This window comes from Schistocerca gregaria, chromosome X (genome assembly GCF_023897955.1).
Source record: "Schistocerca gregaria isolate iqSchGreg1 chromosome X, iqSchGreg1.2, whole genome shotgun sequence".
NCBI classification, from domain to species: domain Eukaryota; kingdom Metazoa; phylum Arthropoda; class Insecta; order Orthoptera; family Acrididae; genus Schistocerca; species Schistocerca gregaria.
Window position 1 is genome coordinate 287,616,190 of NC_064931.1, and position 22,206 is coordinate 287,638,395.

Sequence of the window (22,206 nt, forward strand, 5' to 3'; positions counted from 1 at the left end):
ACTACTATATTAATTCACACTATGACAGCTGGGATGTTTCACTCTCATACATCACATAAGTATACTGTTGAAAAATCCACAAGAGCACAAAGATGTTGTTCTGTAAGGTTGTTTCTAGTTAGAAGATGACATCTCAATTTAAGTTTTGTAAGCTTTCCCCAAACAGTGCTATTTCAGAGGTAAAAATTTCACCAATTGGTTAAAAACACCAGAGCACCAGTAATTCAAGCTAATTTGGGCTGAGGCTACCTCAGATAAAAAAAAAAACTTGAATAATATGGAACTATCAATAAGATAATAGGTAAATCATGAATAAATGTCTATTTTCAAATTTTTTTTTTAGAAATTCTTTGGTTGTTCCTTCACCTTCTGTTATCTGTGAAGCATCTGAAGCAAACAATGATGCATTTTCCCCCTCAAGCATCATAAAATGCCTTGGCTCATAGGCTGTGTTCAATTCATCACATTAGGGGATAAGAACAATGGGCAAATACCATCACGGTTTACTTCTTCCTCATGAGGGTGTGAATTAGCATTATCAAGGTTTAAGATTGCTTTGGAAGGGAAGCACTTTTCTTTTGGTTTCTTTTGGTCTCTAGAACAAAATATTCAGAAAACCACTTCTTAAAATTATTTTTGGCCATCCAAGCAGATTTTTGGTGGACATACGTAACAGGCAGAGCAGAAGCAGTGATATTTTTTAAAGCCCCTGACCTTAACAGACTTTCCTATTACCGGCAGCTTCGGTTTATAGTCACCTCTTGCATTAAGTGCAGCAAGAACTGTTAACCTCTCTTTATAATTTTTGTTGTCCAGGACAGCCATTTCATCTTAGATGGAAGCATTTTATAATTTAGCATTGTTTCACCACAGTTATACAGTTGAGCAGGAGTATGAATTTCTTCTGGTATAATTTTTCTTAATTTCTCACAAAATTGTGTAACACTTTGAGAATCGGCAGAAAGTTTTTCACCACAAATTTCCAGATGCCTTATGCCATATCACTTCTTCCATCTATCCAACCATTCCTGACTTGCAGTAAAATTGTCCTCACCTACCTTTAACTCATTTACAAAAATATAGATTTTTCTTGCAGAATTGGCCCTGAAATTTGATTTCCTTTGTGTCTTTGTTGAGTAAAGCAAATGAACAGAGCTTCATTTATTTTTTCGTACTCATATTTCTGCATTGACTTCTGTTCTAATGACAAAATGGAACACTTGTTAGATGAAAGCTCCTCAATTTCGTCTCTGTTTCTATGCCAATCTCCAGCTGTCACTTCACTGCCTCCACACTCAGCACCAAGTTTTTTTAATGTTTTTCCTTTGTCTAGTCTTTTCAGAGCCACCAGTTTCACATTCAAGGGCACAAATTCTCTCTTACTCATACCACTCATTGTAATGCATGAATTAAAACATTGAGAAAGACACAGTTACACATGTACACACAGACAACACTTTAAAATTAACATGAACAGGTGAGCTCACTGCACTAAAGATGTTACTACACAACAATAGTCAACCATTGGTGTAAAATGTGTACTGGATTGTTACTTTGGTGCAGTGTATTTTAATGTTCATTGTTGCTGGGTATCCACAATAATAGGAGTAATAATAAAGATAGTATGCACTGTACAACTGATTGTCAAGGCGGTCCCAATTAGTGAAGGTTCTATAAAGAATGAGTAAGTGCACTCCTCAAAACCTAATGGTATCTGTCCATCTGTTACAGAAATGCATTAGCAGTCTGAGGCCAAGGTTACTTCCAGGCATTATGAATAGGAACCCTAAGAGGGACTGTTATACCTGTATTGTACATGGAAAACTGAAAGGAAGTTCAAAATGAAACACATTTGAAAGTGCATAAAATGTACAAGTGGAGAAAGTATGAAAACAGATTTTTACTATAGTTTTGCATAAAATTTTAATTTTCTTGAGACCAGCTTGAATTACAGGGAACCTCAAAATACCAGAGATCAAATTACCGGGGCACTACTGTACTTGGTAATGGTTGACAGAGATGTAACCCAAGCTTTGCAATGACAAGATATGACCATAATAAGAAAGTACTGTTACTTAGGTATCATATAGGTCAATGGGTTATGATAAGCAACCCATATGTACCCAAAGGAAAAAAGTAAGAAGCTTGTGACACATTATAAAGACCCTTTTGTGGTCACAGAAATTATGTCACCTTTTATCGTCTATCTACAATTCCTGACTCATTTCCCACCCCCCAGTAGTCCACATAATTCCAGTTCATCCATTTAAGAGACACACAGAAATGCTGCCCCCATTGTTAGCAGTATCTTCAAAAGAGGCAAGGGAAGCATCCGGAGAAAAGGGAAAGATTAGGCAAGAAAAGTGAGAGAGTTCTGTAATCATCCCAATACATCACTATGCACTTAAGCCATGTGCAGGAATAATAGGCTAATAGAAAATGGCATGATAACTGTGGATGCCATAAATTGTATGTCTTTTTTCGGAAACCCCCCCCCCTCCCCCCACCCAGAGGTTGGTTTGATTCCTCCTTCAGGCATGGGTGGGTGGGTGTTGTCGTTACTGAAAGTTAGTTTAAGTTAAATTAAAGTTAGATTAAGTGGTGTGTAAGCCTCAGCAGTTTGGTCCCATAGGAGCTTACCACATCTTTCCATATATTTCCAGGTGAATATATGCAAATATTTTCTGTAAGTTCCAGGCTAAAGTAATTTTGGGTGAAACTATACCTTCACTATTACTAATGGCAGTTGAACTTTATCACTTGAGTTAACAGAAAAAGCTTAATGTGCATAGTGGAAAAAGTTAATTATATTGTTAAGAGTGCATGTTGCACATTAAGTTGATGATGAAATAGCTTTTTATTCTAAGCAGGTTTGAAAAATGTGAGGATTGTCACTGGAGCTAAGTGTGTATTGGTATACATGTTAGTCATAGACTTTTAGAATTATGGGAACAGATTTTTTTCTTATTCAATTTATATATGTAATACGAAGGGTAACATCAGACAGTTCCATTTGAATGTAATGCACAATTTGTTTTATGTACCTAATCTACTCCTTGAGGTTTTACCCACAGGACGCATAGCCATCCTGAATAATACATTAGACCCAACACTGCTCAGCTCCATAGATCAAATGTTAGCCACACAGCATGACCACAAGTCAATGGAATACCTGTTAGAGTACATAAAAAAGTACTGCAGTGAACATCATCAATGACTATTAGGTAAAGGACCTTCAGCCTCATCTATTTGTTCAATTTTCATAGAAACTAATATCATATAGTACCAACTCAAATGGAAAGTAGACCAAATACATCCCTGCCAGCCATCAATCTATGTGTTCAAACTAGTTGCAACAGCACCAACCACAAGCAGTGTGATGAAGGACAATGTGCACTATGTACAAAGATCTCTGTGTAGAGATGAGTTTTAGTGAGGTCAGGTAACTACTGTACAATATGACACCATAAGTGGATGAAATAACCTAAACTGTTCATGGGTGTAAATTATTAGTGTTTCGATTTCAGTAAAATCTGAGGGTGAATTTTCTTCATGGCAGGGATGAGTGTAAAGGATAAAGGTATAAACGATTCTTGGTATTGGAAGAAAAGTGTCATGACAAAATCATGGCACCACCAAGTCAATCACACTTGCATGGTCAGTGACTTCCCAAGAACATGATGATTACAGATGATACTTGCTGCTGACTTGTGATGCAGCCTGCAGGGTATTGACACCCAGTTATGACTGCCTCGAGGTGATGAAAACCTTCCAAATGGTTTGTTATGACACACTAACTATGGTGAAAAGCAGAAATCAGCATGGAGAAGTAGTATTTAAAGACACTCAAACCATCTTGTCATTATCGAACAGCTGGGCTGTGACACAGCATTGAACCTGTGTTACTTAATGCCATGCCAATGACACAGATTGGACCCAAACCACAGCCTGTTGTCTAAACCTCTGGGCACCAGAGTCAGCTCCACACTCTGCTACCATCCTGAGAGGGCTAAACCAGGGTCCAGTCATCTCTGCACCTGCTGGGACACCAACAGATCACTGCTACCCTCAGAGCCAGGAAACATAATGCAATCTAGCGTCTCTACAGCTGTCACCGCTGCCCTCACTCAGTACACCTAGGAAACTCATGAACCAGATGACACAGCACCAGCTGCCCAGCAGCTGAACATTCAGTCAGCAGCTGGAGGCTGTCACCTCTTGGGAGATGCTGTCATATTCTCCACTCCTCCAACTAATGATTGTAGTGAAACCTGAATAAAGACCTCATTGCAACTGTCACTTGACCTTGTTCAGCTGCTCATCATCATCCCGCAACAGAGAATCTTAACCCACACTAAGCTATCAGGGACATCCTGTTATAGTAGCACTCTAATTAATCTAATGATGTGCACTCTATTCTAGTTTTGTATTCACTGTATTGACAAAAGTCATTAAGTAGATCAGTCTTGACAGATATATTTCAGAGTAGAATGGACTGAAGGCCTAATGAAAGCTAACCACCTTTCAGCATAGACTATATTGGACTAAATTAAGCTGCATGGCATGCTCTGCCACTCTATTACGAGGGCTATCCACAAAGTACATTACATTTTGGAATTAAAAATAAATAAAGTATTGGAATTTTTTTAATTATATACAGATGAAAGCCACAGTTAAATACTACTTTCCTACATAGTTGCCATTTAAATTAAGGCACTTATCATAGCGATGGATGAGCTTGGAAATTCCTTCATTGTAAAATTCGGCTACCTGTGCCTTCAACCACATAATGACTGTCTTTTGGGACAGAAAAGGTGTAATTTTTGTGGATTTCCTGAAAGTGACACTACAATAAACTCTCAAAGGTATTGGCAAACTCTGCACAACCTCAGGAGAGCAATACAAAACAAGCGCAGGGGAAAGTTGGGCTCAAAGATCTTGCTGATTCATGATAATGCCCGGGCCCACATGGCAAATGCCACTCGTGAAGTTCTCGAATCTTTTAAGTGGGAGTTGTTTCCTCATCCGCCGTACAGTCTCAACCTGGCACCGAGCGACTTCCACTTATTCCCAGCAATGAAGAAGTAGTTGGCTATGCAGCATTTTGATGATGATGAACAACTTCAAGAAGAGGTAACCACGTGGTTGAAGGTGCAGGTGGCCGAATTTTACGATGAAGGAATTTCCAAGCTCGTCCATCGCTACAATACATGCCTTGATTTAAATGGCAACTATGTAGAAAAGTAGTATTTAAGTGTGACTTTCATCTGCATATAATAAAAAAAAATTCCAACACTTTATTTATTTTTAATTCCAAAATGTAATGTACTTTGTGGATAGCCCTTGTATAAACAAAGTATAGCAATCGCAATGTCACACACTATAATGACTGACTAAACTTTTGAATAAAAATGATAATTTTGCACGAATCCAGGTGCACTAATATGTTCTACAGAAAATGAAAATAATCTTTAAATCACTTTAAACATTGTTAAATTTATTTTCCTTATAGAACTTTATCAGATGTGTTACCTCAAGAATTAATTTTAGAAAACTCAAGCTTACTTTTAAATTGTGAAATAATTTTATTATTAATATTTACTCTAAATATTGATTTAGTTATGAACATTATTCATATGACATTTCTGAAATAAACAGATTTGGAATGTGATTTCAGGAATTGACATCAATCCAATTTTCTGGAATTTTCTGTGAAAGTAGATTTGTATAAAATTCTAAAAATTGGAACCATTGCCTCCACAGTCAAATGGTTAGCACTGCTACTTTCAGTCCACATGGATACAGGTTGGATTCCGACTACCTATTCAGATTTTTACTGAGATAATGGAACCAGGAAAGGCCATATTAACAGCAATTTCCAAAACATTTATTTATGTATTTATTTATCTAGTGATAATTTAGAATGATATTGGACTTGCTATTATGATACAATGAAAATAAATAGCTCAAAGTACACACACACACAGAATTTATACATACACTTCATTAAGATAGGAGAGGTAGTTAGACATGGCATTCATCAAGAAAATATCCCACAATTTGCCAAAAACTGTTTAGGAAAACCACATAAAACCTAAACCAGAGTCATCATACAGAACAAACACCATCCTTCCGAATATGTTGATACTGCCATAACCACTGCTCAGTCTCATATAGTAGTTCCCTAATATACAGACAACATAACTAAACTGTTTGCATGAAAAATGGCTAAGTCCCACATCAAGCATTCTTAACATGTATAGCCATGTCGCAAACTGTGGCAACACTTTTGTACCATTAGTGTCCATGTTGGGATATAGTGACAACATATTATCATAAGTAATAATTTCACTAACCTAGAAAGTACAGAACTTAATGTTTTACAGTAACTAAATGTTTTCACAATGAACCTTAGAATAAACAGTTTTTAATTGTTTCATGTGATATCAAAAAATGGTATCTTGCTTCATGTGATATCAACAAATGGTATCTCAGATGACAGCATTACACTGTAGCCATCATCCCTGAAAGTTGTATATCTGTGTGTATGTCATTTCTTGATTTATTAAGTTTTATATCTCTTTCTTTTTGTAACTGTTTGTCAGAATATCATGTCTTCCACAATAACATATTAGCACACTTGTGTAGTTATTTAATACATATTTTACTACTTTTGCCAGTACATTTATTTAAATATTGATTGCATTTGATATATCATCGGGGAAGCTTTGTATCTGTGTCTCTTTTATTTATTCATTAATTACGTTTTCTATCTTTTTCTTTAGGCAAAATATTTGTCAGAACATCATATCATCCACAATAGCACAGCAACTGAATACAGCATGAATGCCTCATATCTTGTCACACTTGTCAAACCAGTGTAGTTATTTAATGAAAATTTTTCTAATCTTGACAGTACCTTGATTTAAACATTGATTATAATTGATATTAGAAAACCATAGAAATTTAAGAAGTGGTCAGACACATATGTTAGCTAACACCACTACTAAAAAGACTGCCAAAAGGCACTTGTATCAAGTAGACTAGACATATACAGATCAGCCACAACATTATGACCATGAACCTAATAGCCAGTATGCCCAACTTTGGCACAGATAATAGCAGCAATGCATCATGACAAGGAAACAGTGAGGCTTTGGTATGCCACTAGAGGGAGTTGGCACCACATCTGCACCCACAAGTCACCTAATTCCTGTAGAATCTGGGGAGAGGGGGGGGGGGGGGGCGATGAGCTCTGATGCCATGTTCAGTAACATCCAGATGCGCTCAATCAGGTGCAGATCTGGACCAGCACATTGACTGGAACTCACCACTGTGTTCCTCAAACCACTCCATCATATTCCTGGCCTTGTGACATTGTGCCTTATCTTCTTGGAAACTGTCACTGCTGCCCGGAAACATGATTGTCATGAACAGGTGTACATGGGCTGCAACCAGTGTTTGATACTCCTTGGCCATCCAGGTGTATTGTAGTATTTGACAGTTGTAGCATCGCGCTTTAGTGTTTACTTCGTAGATTCTTATTTAAATTGCGTGTGAGTTTCGTATAGGAGGTGCAATTTCGAGTTTTAGTTACTGTAATCGTAAATTCAGCAGATTGTAGCGCAGTCGTTAGGCATTTGTACAGGTTAGTTGATACATTCTTTGCGTGTTCCGTTTGCGTTATCTAGGCACGGACTCGTGTTTCGGTAACTGTTGTTAAACATCGATTAGAATGGACAGGGACTGCGATTGCTGTGTTCGGATGAGGGCTGACTTGGCATCCCTTCGCTCACAGCTGCAATCGGCGCTGACTTCGGTCGCGCAGCTTGAGGCTGTTGCCAATGGGCACCACTGTGGGGAGCTGGACTTGGGTATCACGGGGATGTCAACCTTGTCCCGTCTGTCCCCAGATCGGTCTGCCGCTGTGGTTGCCCCGGTTGCTGCCCGCAGTGGGGCTGAGCCCTCGCCTGTGGTTGATTGGGAGGTCGTTCCAAGGCGTGGCAGGCAGCGAAAGGCGTCCCCGGAGGCTGATCAGAAAGCCTCCCCGGTGCGTCTGACAAACCGGTTTCAGGCACTGTCTCTGGCTGAGCCAGATGCAGCTGCCTTCCCTGTTTCAGAGGATCATTCTCAGCCTTCAAGGTCCGGGCAATCGCAGAGGGTGGGCTTACTGGTAGTTGGGAGCTCCAATGTTAGGTGCGTAATGGGGCCCCTTAGGGATACGGCGGCTAAGGAGGGGAAGAAATCCAGTGTGCACTCCGTGTGCATTCCGGGAGGAGTCATTCCTGATGTGGAAAGGGTCCTTCCGGATGCCATGAAGAGCACAGGATGCAGCCAGCTACAGGTGGTGGCACATGTCGGCACTAATGACGTGTGTCGCTTTGGATCTGAGGAAATTCTCTCTGGATTCCAGCGGCTATCTGATTTGGTGAAGGCTGCCGGTCTTGCTTACGAGATGAAGGCAGAGCTCACCATCTGCAGCATCGTTGACAGAACCGACTGCGGACCTTTGGTGCAGAGCCGGGTGGAGGGTCTGAATCAGAGGCTCAGACGGTTTTGCGACCGTACTGGCTGCAGATTCCTTGACTTGCGCCATAGGGTGGTGGGGTTTCGGGTTCCGCTGAATAGGTCAGGTGTTCACTACACTCAGCTGGCGGCTACACGGGTAGCGGAGGCTGTGTGGCGTGGACTGGGCGGTTTTTTTTATGTTAGAAGGCCTCGGGAAAGTGCGGGATGGGCTGCAATGTCAAAGGGTGCTTGGCAATTACAGGACGTGCTTGGATCAAGGAACAGTCGGAATTATAGTTGTAAATTGTTGTAGTTGCGCTGGAAAAGTCCCTGAGCTTCAAGCGCTAATAGAAAGCACAGAAGCTGATATCGTTATAGGTACAGAAAGCTGGCTAAAGCCTGAAATAAGTTCTGCAGAAATTTTTACGAAGTCTCAGACGGTGTTCAGGAAAGATAGATTAGGCAGAATTGGTGGTGGAGTGTTTGTGTCTGTCAGTAGTGGTTTATCTTGTAGTGAAGTCGAAGTAGATACTCCGTGCGAATTGGTGTGGGTGGAGGTTATACTTAACAGCCGAATTAAGTTAATAATTGGCTCCTTCTACCGACCCCCAGACTCCGATGATACAGTTGCGGAACAGTTCAGAGAAAGTTTGAGTCTCGTAACAAATAAATACCCCACTCATACGGTTATAGTTGGTGGGGACTTCAACCTACCCTCGGTATGTTGGCAAAAATACTTGTTCAAAACCGGTGGTAGGCAGAAAACGTCTTCCGAGATTGTCCTAAATGCATTCTCCGAAAATTATTTCGAGCAGTTAGTCCACGAACCCACGCGAATTGTAAATGGTTGCGAAAACACACGTGACCTCTTAGCCACAAACAATCCAGAGCTGATAGAGAGCATCATGACTGATACAGGGATTAGTGACCACAAGGTCATTGTAGCTGGGCTCAATACCATTTCTTCCAAACCCATCAGAAACAAACGCAAAATAATTTTATTAAAAAAAGCGGATAAAGTGCCAGTAGAGGCTTTCCCAAAAGACAATTTCCATTCCTTCCGAACTGACTATGCGAATGTAGACGAGATGTGGCTCAAATTCAAAGATATAGTAGCAACAGCAATTGAGAGATTCATACCTCATAAATTGGTAAGAGATGGAACGGATCCCCCGTGGTACACAAAAAAGGTCCGAACGCTGTTGCAGAGGCAACGGAAAAAGCATGCGAAGTTCAGAAGAACGCGAAATCCCGAAGATGGGCTAAAATTTACAGACGCGCGAAATTTAGCACGTACTTCGATGCGAGATGCCTTTAATAGGTTCCACAACGAAACATTGTCTCGAAATTTGGTAGAAAATCCGAAGAAATTCTGGTCGTATGTAAAGTACACAACCGGCAAGACGCAGTCAATACCTTCGCTGTGCAGTGCCGATGGTACTGTTATCGACGACTGTGCCGCTAAAGCGAAGTTATTGAACGCAGTTTTCCGAAATTCCTTCACCAGGGAAGACGAACGGAATATTCCAGAATTTGAAACACGAACATCTGCTAGCATGAGTTTCTTAGAAGTAGATACCTTAGGGGTTGCGAAGCAACTCAAATCGCTTGACACAGGCAAGTCTTCAGGTCCAGATTGTATACCAATTAGGTTCCTTTCAGATTACGCTGATACTACAGCTCCCTACTTAGCACTCATATACAACCGCTCGCTCACCGATAGATCTGTACCTACAGATTGGAAAATTGCGCAGGTCGCACCAGTGTTCAAGAAGGGTAGTAGGAGTAATCCATTTAACTACAGACCTATATCATTGACGTCGGTTTGCAGTAGGGTTTTGGAGCATATACTATATTCAAACATTATGAATCACCTCGAAGGGAACGATCTATTGACACGTAATCAGCATGGCTTCAGAAAACATCGCTCCTGTGCAACGCAGCTAGCTCTTTATTCACACGAAGTAATGGCCGCTATCGACAGGGGATCTCAAGTTGGTTCCGTATTTCTAGATTTCCGGAAAGCTTTTGACACCGTTCCTCACAAGCGACTTCTAATCAAGTTGCGGAGTTATGGGGTATCGTCTCAGTTGTGCGACTGGATTCGTGATTTCCTGGCAGGAAGGTCGCAGTTCGTAGTAATAGACGGCAAATCATCGAGTAAAACTGAAGTGATACCAAGTGTTCCCCAGGGAAGCGTCCTGGGACCTCTACTGTTCCTGATCTATATAAATGACCTGGGTGACAATCTGAGCAGTTCTCTTAGACTGTTCGCAGATGATGCTGTAATTTACCGTCTATTAAGGTCATCCGAAGACCAGTATCAGCTGCAAAGCGATTTAGAAAAGATTGCTGTATGGTGTGTCAGGTGGCAGTTGACGCTAAATAACGAAAAGTGTGAGATGATCCACATGAGTTCCAAAAGAACTCCGTTGGAATTCGATTACTCGATAAATAGTACAATTCTCAAGGCTGTCAATTCAACTAAGTACCTGGGTGTTAAAATTACGAACAACTTCAGTTGGAAGGACCACATAGATAATATTGTCGGGAAGGCGAGCCAAAGGTTGCGTTTCATTGGCAGGACACTTAGCAGATGCAACAAGTCCACTAAAGAGACAGCTTACACTACACTCGTTCGTCCTCTGTTAGAATATTGCTGCGCGGTGTGGGATCCTTACCAGGTGGGATTGACGGAGGACATCGAAAGGGTGCAAAAAAGGGCAGCTCGTTTTGTATTATCGCGTTATAGGGGAGAGAGTGTGGCAGATATGATACACGAGTTGGGATGGATGTCATTACAGCATAGACGTTTTTCGTCGCGGCGAGACCTTTTTACGAAATTTCAGTCACCAACTTTCTCTTCCGAATGCGAAAATATTTTGTTGAGCCCAACCTACATAGGTAGGAATGATCATCAAAATAAAATAAGAGAAATCAGAGCTCGAACAGAAAGGTTTAGGTGTTCGTTTTTCCCGCTCGCTGTTCGGGAGTGGAATAGTAGAGAGATAGTATGATTGTGGTTCGATGAACCCTCTGCCAAGCACTTAAATGTGAATTGCAGAGTAGTCATGTACATGTAGTCATGTAGATGTAGATGGCGCCTTGCACAAGCTCCACAGGACCCAAGGGTACCCAGGTGAATGTTCCATAGAGCATAATGCAGCCACTGATAGCTTGTCTCCAACCCACAGTACAGATGTCAAGGATCTGCTTCCCTGGATGATGATGGATTTGTGCTCCCCCATCAACATGATGATGAAGGTATCAAGATTCATCAAACCATGTAATGTTCTGTCACTGCACCAATGTGTTAACTTTAGAACAACTGTGGATCATCATCTGCAGAGGCTCATTATTAGGAATTTTCAATGCACTCTGTGGTCAGACACACTTGTACTCTGCCCAGCATTGAAGGCTGATGTTACTTCCACCACAGTTCTGTTTTACCATTCTGCCCAGGATACCCAGGATACATCATCTTACATCTGTAATGAAGTGTGGCCACCCAACTAGATGATGTCTGGATATGGTTTCACCCTGGTTTTGTCACACCCAACACAGAACTCCTCAAGCAGCTGACAAGTCATAGAGTTTCTGAAACTCTCATGCCAGTCCTCCAGGCAATCACACTCTGCCCTTGGTCAGACACAGGCAGATCATGTGCCTTCCCCATTCTACACACAGACAGCAGGCTCACTGATATAACATGCACCGTGCGTGTCTCTGACTTCCAGTCATTCCTCACCAGGTGATGCTGCTATTGACTGGACTGGTTTATACTGATAGTAGGTCAGTGCTTATAATGTTGTGGCTGATCAGTGTAAATAATTGTTGAAACAATATTTAACTATGTTTTGTTCTTGTTTAACATGAGTGCACTGGCATTAGAATGGTAGCTCATTTATTTATGAATAAACCTTTATTTATATTGACTGTAAATAGTCTGCATATGATCTTATGTTTATAACATTTATTTTATTTGAATATTGTTACAATATATTAGTTAAATACAGAAAGTAGTCAAGTTGAGTCATAACCATGTCTGTAAAACATAAGAATAACATATTTTTGGCGGTGATGGCCTTCAGTCAGTGGAGAAGTAGGCAGTGGTAGAACACTACTGGAGCCAAGTAGAGACAGATACTTTTTGAGTGACATGCTCAAGGGAATGACTTTGTACACTTTCATGTGAGTCCTAGAAGAAAACAGAAGTGCCTGTGGTTTAGCAAGATACTTGATTCCTGGGCAGCAAAGAGCCAGTACAATGCTTTTGCACAGTCTGAATGTGCCCCATTGCTGAACTTTAACTTTTCCATTTACTTTTTGCTACTTAATATAGACAGAGTATGAGTTCAAACTCATTAACTCTCATGGGTTATTGTGTAAATCATCATGCTGAACTCTGTAATATTTTGAGCTGGTCAATAATTCTTGCATTGCAATCACAAAACGGACATAGTTCTTCCTCCATCACAGATGACTGTTTAGCCTGTTGGATTCAGCTGCCATTTCCATAATGCTCTCAACATAACTGTACTTGATTGAATAATGCTATATTCAATCTGTGCTATAACTGGTCACCTTAGGACCAATTTCCATTTGTGTGAGGTTTTAGTTATTTTTATTTTATGGCCTTCGTTGGACCATACTTAACAGATATACATAGGTTTATATATGTTGTTGCTAATCAGTAATGCAGCTCAGTTCAGTAATAATTAACTAAGACAGTTCAGTACTACAATTGTTATACAAGAATTATTTCAATTTATTATTACATGAAAGTTGTTTTGCTCCTCTTTCTGCCAAATATTTCCTCATTCTTTCAGATTTTTTTTCTTTCTTCATCAGAGATCAATCTTCCTGTAGTCCCTTTCCTGATCTTTGTTTGTTGTCTGGTTTGTGCAAATTGCAGTACTCATGTTTTCTCTGTTATGTTTTTTAAGTTATCTACTATAATTTAGAGTTCCCTTATACCTTCTTTAATTTATGTGAGCCATATGATGTTGCTCTTACTATTCCACAATTTTTTATTATGCCCTTACTAATCCTGTTTTCTGAAGTTCTCATCAGATGTCCAAAGAATGAGGTATGTTTATTATTACTGCTTCCATTTCCTTGCACGATGTCTAATTTTAAACTATTCTCCAATACCCATGTGTTTATTTGTTCATGTTCTAACTTTCTCCTTTCTGTCTTTAGTATTTAGTAAATTTCTGCTGTATTAGTTGTTTTGAATATAGTTTCACCTGTATATGTTATTTGTGGTTGTGTGGCAGTTTTGCAACATTTCAATTTTGCCTCTGTGGATAGGTTTCCTTGTTGTATTTTTTGTAATAATTTGCTTTGTTCAGTTTTTATCCTGTTTTGCCATTTTGGTTTCTCATTTGGTCTGTATGTTAAAATTTCACCTAATTATTTAAATTTATCAATAGTATTCATCTCCTGTTCGTCCGTTGTAATTTTGTTTGCAGGTGGTGGGTCACCTAGCATCATCTCTGTTTTTTCAAATAATATTCTAAGGCTGATTTTCTATGCTATTTCTTGTAGTGATTTAACATGTTACCTGGTTTCTTCAACACTGTGGGCTAAGAGAGCAAGATCATCAACAAATCCCAAGCAGTTTAAACTTACATCATTTTTTACATTTCCAATTCTTATGTTCTTTGAGTTATCATTGTACCATTTTCCCATTATGTATTCCAATCCACAGCTGCGGAACAGTGGTGACAGACAGTCAGCTTGTCTTAAGCCTTTTTGTATGAGGAATAGTTCATAAATTTCTTCTAAACTTCACTTTGTATTTAGTATTGGTTAGAGTAAGTCCTTTAGTTGAAATAATTTTTGTGGAGTCCAAGATTCTTTGTTGTTTCTGGAAGTAAGCCATAATCAATTTTAAAGTAATGAACTGCTCTGCACAGCTTTTCCATGGTCTGAAACCTCACTGGATTTTCCCTAACTTCTGTTCTAAGTGTTCCTTGACTCTTCCGTGTAGGATCTTGGTTAAAATTTTGTATGGGCAGTCTGTAGTTGTCCGGATTGCTCTTATCCCCATACTCGTGTAGTGGGTGGATAATGGCCATGGTCCAACTACCCCCTACTTTTACCATATTCCTAATACTTTTACCATATTCCTAATATCCACAAATCCTATCATCCTGGCTGTCCTATAGTTGCTGGCTTGAAAGCACCTACCAAACATATATCTGCTTTAGTTTATCAACACCTGCAACCCACAGAGTACAAAGACTCCCCTCCTACATCAAAGATACCATCCATTTCCTAGATCATCTGAAATCCATGCCTGTCCCACTACCACCACACACCTTGCTTGTCATAATTGATGCAACACCTCCCTCTACACCAACATCTCCCACATACATGGTCTGTCTTTTGCTGAACAATTCCTCATTAAGAGCCCACCTGATTCCAAAACTATGACATCCTTCCTACTCGCCTTAATCAACTTTATACTTACCAACAACTACTTCACCTTTGAGGGGGCAGACATACAAACAGATCAGAGGTATTGCCATGGGAACCAGGATGGCTCCATCCTATGCCAACCTTTTCATGAGTCGCTTGGAGGGGCTTTCCTGGGATCCATAAATCTTCAGCCCCTGGTCTGGTGTAGATACGTTGATGACATCCTTACTATATGAACTCATGACGAGGCTAATGTACTGTAGACGTCCAAGTGCACTGGAGGCCGAGCGGTGACCCCTCCAGTTGTCAGAATTATAGGAAATGACAGTGGGCGCGTCAGAAACGCCAAAGAAACATTACTAATGCATAACACCATTACTCCTGCCGAATGCAACGTTGCCTGCGTAGCACAGGCTGTCTGAGCTTGGTGATATCAACGACCTTTCCTGAGTCCTCGCTGACTTGTAGCGATGACACCAGCTCTGGGCCACACCAGTCTTGCTAGTGCAGCGCCGCGTGCTGTGTAGTAGCGTTGGAATGCCCTTACTTCGGCTGCGCGTGGCTGGTGGTGCATGGCTGGCCGGCCGGCTCATTGGCAGACAGGAAGCCGCAGCATGTAGGAGGCTCTGGGTTGGAGTCCCGTTCCCTGTCAGCATGAGAGGGGTTCTCGTAGTGCGGAGTGTACTCTATCCCACCTCGTCTTCTTCCCTGCTCCTCCTGGTGTCTCGTCCGCCGTGGATGGGTTGAACGGGCTGCAATCCCAAAGCATCATCGGCTCACCCGGTTGTGACGGCGGATGCACAGGGCCTACGCCTCGCACGATCTCGACAACGGCTCACTGGTGTGATCAGCATTGGCAGTGAGCAAGTCTGCAGAGATGTCACCTAATCCTGGGTTGAGGATTGACAGTGGCAGCAGAGAGGACCAGAGCTGGTACTGTCCCATCATGTCTGCTGCTGGATGGGCCGCCCTTACTGCAACATCTCCTTAATAAAGAGTAACATGTCGATCACCGAGCTGAGCACTATGCAGCGACCCAGAACACATCTAATTGCAAGTCTAACTGCTGTCAAAGCTGGCGTATTTAAAGGAACCACGAGCCACGTCCTGACGTCATGCTCATTTCTAATCAACTCATTCGTTCCACTTATACTGCTGATTCATCTCTCGTACTCGCTCCTTAGGTGTTCTTGTGACAGAGTTACGTCTAACACAAACCCTCGTGCTAAGCAATTCTCTCTCACCTGTTGTGTGTAATCAGGCCAGTGCTCCTGCGTGACTACACATTCCGGTACATGTGCAGTCCTCTTACCTCTTGGCTAACCTACTGCCTCTGGCTGTCGGCATAGGCAACAAAACTTTGACAATATTCCACGATTCCAACTCTTTACTATTCCGCAACCCTACAGTACTAAAATTCCTGGAATCTCTGAATACTTTCTCCCAGTTAAATTTCACAAGGCCCTGTTTTGAATCCTATGCCACTTTCCCTGATGCTGATATCGTCCTCACTGAAGGCTAGCTACACACTTCTATCCACATTAACCTTACCAACAAACAGCAGTACTTACAGTTTGACAGTTACCATCCTTTCAGTGTCAAACTTTCCCTCACTTACATACAGCCTTGGCATTCAAGGCAAACTTATTTGTTCGGATGCAGACTCTTTACAGCAATACACCACCATTCTCACCTCAGCCTTCACTGCATGTAATTACCCCACCAGCCTAGTTAAAAAGCAGATTTCCCAGGCCATCACATCCAATCCTAGTACTGCAATCCCTTTACAAAACAGCTTCGGCACACACTGTTGGTGACTCAGTATTATCCTGGTCTGGAATGTGTAAATCAGCTAATATAACAGGGCCATGACTTCTAAAGTCATGCCCTGAAATTAGATCCATTCTGTTTGAAATTTTGCCTACCACACCTACAATAGCTTTCCGTTGCCCTCCCAATCTTCGCAATATTGTTGTTAGACATTATGCTTCTTTTGCACCCATCTCCCTACTATATGACTCTACCCCCACTACAAGACTTGCCCTATGGACCCACCTACCACCACCTATAATAGTCTTGTAATGGGCAAAACATACACTATCAAAGGGAGAGCCACCGGCAAAATGACACATGTCATATACCAAGTGTTATGTAAACACTGTTTGGCCTTCTACATTGCCATGACTACCACCAACTTATCATTTAGGATGAACTGGCATAGGCGGAGAGTGAATACTGGCAACTCATAATATCCTTTTCCAGAGCATGCTCTACAGCATGACAGTCATGATTTCAGTGTCTGTATCACCACACATGCCATCTGGATTCTTACCCCAGATATCAGTTTCTCAGAACCCTGCAGGTGGGAACTAGCACTATAACATGGCCTTGGTTCTCGCCATCCATCTGGCCTTAATATACATTAATTTCTTGTGTCTCAGCATTTTGTCACTCTAACTACTCTTTGCTTCACTACTGTTCAGTTTTCTACATCTTTCATTGCCTGTCCCGTCTAGTTTTCACAGCCCATCTCCTACCACTGTTACATACAATGCACGTAGCTTTTCATTATTATTAACTCATGAATGATGTTTAAGCAGTAATTTCTGTCTGTATATTACCCTGTCTTCCTCCTTTAAGCTCTCAGGTTTTCTAATCTCGTCCCATGCAATCAATCCCCAACAATCAGTGTTTCCTTCTCATCCCTTACCGTAATTTTACACAGACCCAAGGTTCTGAACGGCTTTCCAGCAATCTAACTCTTTTTTTAGACCTCTCCAGCCCTTTTCCTTCACCCCTCTTCCTTCCCCTTCAACACTTCTACCTGAAGTGCCAGTGCCTCCGAAATCTTGCAACCGTCACTTACGTGCATGTTCTGCTGCCACTTCGTGAGTAGATTTTTATCTGTCCAACTAAATAATTTTGTCAGCAATTGGTTGCTTTCGTTGTTATAAATACACTCCTGGAAATTGAAATAAGAACAACGTGAATTCATTGTCCCAGGAAGGGGAAACTTTATTGACACATTCCTGGGGTCAGATACATCACATGATCACACTGACAGAACCACAGGCACATAGACACAGGCAACAGAGCATGCACAATGTCGGCACTAGTACAGTGTATATCCACCTTTCGCAGCAATGCAGGCTGCTATTCTCCCATAGAGACGATGGTAGAGATGCTGTATGTAGTCCTGTGGAACGGCTTGCCATGCCATTTCCACCTGGCGCCTCAGTTGGACCAGCGTTCGTGCTGGACGTGCAGACTGCGTGAGACGACGCTTCATCCAGTCCCAAACATGTTCAATGGGGGACAGATCCGGAGATCTTGCTGGCCAGGGTAGTTGACTTACACCTTCTAGAGCACGTTGGGTGGCACGGGATACATGCGGACGTGCATTGTCCTGTTGGAACAGCAAGTTCCCTTGCCGGTCTAGGAATGGTAGAACGATGGGTTCGATGACGGTTTGGATGTACCGTGCACTATGCAGTGTCCCCTCGACGATCACCAGAGGTGTACGGCCAGTGTAGGAGATCGCTCCCCACACCTTGATGCCGGGTGTTGGCCCTGTGTGCCTCGGTCTATGCAGTCCTGATTGTGGCGCTCACCTGCACGGCGCCAAACACACATACGACCATCATTGGCACCAAGGCAGAAGTGACTCTCATCGCTGAAGACGACACGTCTCCATTCGTCCCTCCATTCACGCCTGTCGCGACACCACTGGAGGCGGGCTGCACGATGTTGGGGCGTGAGCGGAAGACGGCCTAACAGTGTGTGGGACCGTAGCACAGGTACATGGAGACGGTTGCGAATGGTCCTGGCCGATACGCCAGGAGCAACAGTGCCCCTAATTTGCTGGGAAGTGGCGGTGCGGTCTCCTGCGGCACTGCGTAGGATCCTACGGTCTTGGCGTGCATCCGTGCGTCGCTGCGGTCCGGTCCCAGGTCGACGAGCACGTGCACCTTCCGCCGATCACTGGCGACAACATCAATGTACTGTGGAGACCTCACGTCCCATGTGTTGAGCAATTCGGCGGTACGTCCACCCGGCCTCCCGCATGCTCACTATACGCCCTCGCTCAAAGTCTGTCAACTGCACATACGGTTCACGTCCACGCTGTCGCGGCATGCTACCAGTGTTAAAGACTGCGCTGGAGCTCCGTATGCCACGGCAAACTGGCTGACACTGACGGCGGCGGTGCACAAATGCTGCGCAGCTAGCGCTATTCGACGGCCAACACCGCGGTTCCTGGTGTGTCCGCTGTGCCGTGCGTGTGATCATTGCTTGTACAGCCCTCTCGCAGTGTCCGGAGCAAGTATGGTGGGTCTGACACACCGGTGTCAATGTGTTCTTTTTTCCATTTCCAGGAGTGTATATTAGCTCTTATATGCTTAATCGTGGCAGAAGCATCCCATTATTTCAAACGCATAAAAGTTGTTGTCGTTATTATCTTCAGTCCTGAGACTGGTTTGATGCAGCTCTCCATGCTATTCTATCCTGTGCAAGCTGCTCCATCTCCCAGTACTTACTGCAACTTACATCCTTCTGAGTCTGCTTAGTGTATTCGTCTCTTGGTTTCCCTCTACGATTTTTACCCTCCACACTGCCCTCCAACGCTAAATTTGTGATCCCTTGATGCCTCAGAACATGTCGTACCAACCAGTCCCTTCTTCTTGTCAAGTCGTGCCACAAACTTCTCTTCTCTCCAATTCTATTCAATACCTCCTAATTAGTTATGTGATCTACCCATCTAATCTTCAGCATTCTTCTGTAGCACCAAATTTCAAAACCTTCTATCCTCTTCTTGTTCAAACTATTTATCGTTCATGTTTCACTTCCATACATGGCTACACTCCATACAAATACTTTCAGAAACGACTTCCTGACACTTAAAGCTATACTCGATGTTAACAAATTTCTCTTCTTCAGAAACGCTTTTCTTGCCATTGCTAGTGTACATTTTATATCCTCTCTACTTTGACCATCATCAGTTATTTTGCTCCCCAAATAGCAAAACTCCTCTACTACTTTAAGTGTCTCATTTCCTAATCTAACTCTCCGTGCATCACCCGACTTAATTCGACTACATTCCATTATCCTCGTTTTGCTTTTGTTGATGTTGATCTTATATCCTCCTTTCAAGACACCGTTCATTCCGTTCAACTTCTCTTCCAGGTCCTTTGCTGTCTCTGCCAGAATACAATGTCATCGGAAAACCTCAAAGTTTTAATTTCTTCTCCATGGATTTTAATTTCTACTCCAAATTTTACCTTTGTTTCCTGTACTGCTTGCTCAATATACAGATTGAATAACATCGCCAACAGGCTACAGCCCTATCTCACTCCCTTCTGAACCACTGCTTGCCTTTCATACCCCTCGACTCTTATAACTGCCATCTGGTTTCTGTACAAATTGTAAATAGCCTTTCGCTCCCTGTATTTTACCCCTGCCACCTTTAGAATTCCAGTCAACATTGTCAAAATCTTTATCTAAGTCTACAAATGCTAGAAATGTAGGTTTGCCTTTCCTTAATCTATTTTCTAAGATAAGTTGTAGGGTCAGTATTGCCTCACGTGTTCCAACGTTTCGGCGGAATCCAAACTGATCCTCGCCGACGTCGGCTTCTACTAGTTTTTCCATTCGTCTGTAAAGAATTTGCATTAGTATTTTGCAGCTGCGACAATTAAACTGATAGTTCTGTAGTTTTCACATCTGTCAACACCTGCTTTCTTTGGGATAGGAATTATTATATTCTTCTTGAAGTCTGATGGTATTTCACCTGTCTCATACATCTTGCTCACCAGATGATAGAGTTTTGTCAAGACTGGCCTCTCCCGAGGCCGTCAGTAGTTCCAATGGAATGTTGTCTACTCCCGGGGCCTTGTTTCAATTCAGATCTTTCAGTGCTCCCATTTCATCTTCATCTACATCCTCTTCCATTTCCATAATATTATCTTCAAGTACATTGCCCTTGTGTAGACCCTCTACATACTCTTTCCACCTTTCTGCTTTCCCTTCTTTGCTTAGAAGAGGGTTTTCATCTGAGCTCTTGATATTCATACAGCTGGCTCTCTTTTCTCCAAAGGTCTCTCTAATTTTCCTGTAGGCAGTATCTATCTTATTCGTAATGAGATAATTCTCTGTATCCTTACATTCCTCCTCTAACCAGCCCTGCTTAGCCATTTTGCACTTCCTGTCGATCTCATTGTTGAGACGGTTGTATTCCTATATGCCTGGTTCATTTACTGCATTTTTATATTTTCTCCTTTCATCAATTAAATTCAGTATTTCTTCTGTTACCCAAGCATTTCCCCTAGCCCTCGTCTTTTTACCTACTTGATCCTCTGCTGCCTTCACTACCTCATCCCTCAGTGCTGCCCATTCTTCTTCTACTGTATTTCTTTCCACCATTCCTGTCATTTGTTCCCTTATGAGGACCCTGAAACTCTGTACAACCTCTTGTTTAGTCAGTTTATCCAGGTCCCATCTCCTTATATTCCCACCTTTTTGCAGTTACTTCAGTTTTAATCTACAGTTCATAACCAATAGATTGTGGTCAGAGTCCACATCTGCCCCTGGAAATGTCTTACAATTTAATTCCTGGTTCCTAAATCTCTGTCTTACCATTATATAATGTATCTGATACCGTCTAGTATCTCCAGGATTCTTCCATGTATACAATCTTCTTTTATGATTCTTGAACCAAGTGTTAACTATGATTAAGTTATGCTCTGTGCAAAATTCTACCAGACGGCTTCCTCTTTCGTTTCTCTCCCCCCAATTCTTATTCACCCACTATGTTTCCTTCTCTCCCTTTTCCTAATCTCGAATTCCAGTGACCCATGACTATTAAATTTTCGTTTCCCTTCACTACCTGAATAACTTCTTTTATCTCATCATACATTTCATCAATTTCTTCATCATCTGCAGAGCTAGTTGGCATATAGACTTGTACTACTGTAGTAGGCATGGGCTTCGTGTCTATCTTGGCCACAATAATGCGTTCACTATGCTGTTGGTAGTAGCTTACCCACACTCCTATTTTTTTTATTCATTGTTAAACTCCTGCATTGCCCCTATTTGATTTTGTATTTATAACCCTGTACTCACCTGACCAAAAGTCTTGTTCCTCCTGCCACCGAACTTCACTAATTCCCACTATATCTAACTTCAGCCTATCCATTTCTCTTTTTGAATTTTCTGACCTTCTTGCCCGATTAAGGGATATGACATTCCACGCTTCGATCTGCAGAACGCCAGTTTTCT